Below are 381 nucleotides of genomic sequence, written 5' to 3' on the forward strand. Positions count from 1 at the left end.
TGAGCTGGGCTTGCTCCCATTGTGTCGCTGGATATGATTGCTCGTGAGCCTGGCGTGACCGTGTGTTGTTTGTGGTACAGGGGTACCGGATCAGGAAGAGACTGCTTGTTGCCTGTTGTGTTTCAACTGGTGAGGCCACTCTTGCCCACCTCCGAGTTCACAGGGTGATGCAATGGTCTCAATGTGGACGCGGACTCGCTCTAATCGTTGCTCAACAGCTCGTCTCGTCTCGTACAGGATCGGCACCGTGGTCGCCGCTAATATTCCTGCGTAGGATGAGAATGTCAGCTGTCAGTCTCTCGAGACACGTCGCTCCCACGCGCAAGTTATTCAGGTCAGTCTAAGCCTCAACTACCATAGAATAATAGAGTTACTGGGGGG

This window comes from Fusarium mangiferae (genome assembly GCF_900044065.1).
Source record: "Fusarium mangiferae strain MRC7560 genome assembly, contig: FMAN_scaffold056, whole genome shotgun sequence".
Taxonomy (NCBI): domain Eukaryota; kingdom Fungi; phylum Ascomycota; class Sordariomycetes; order Hypocreales; family Nectriaceae; genus Fusarium; species Fusarium mangiferae.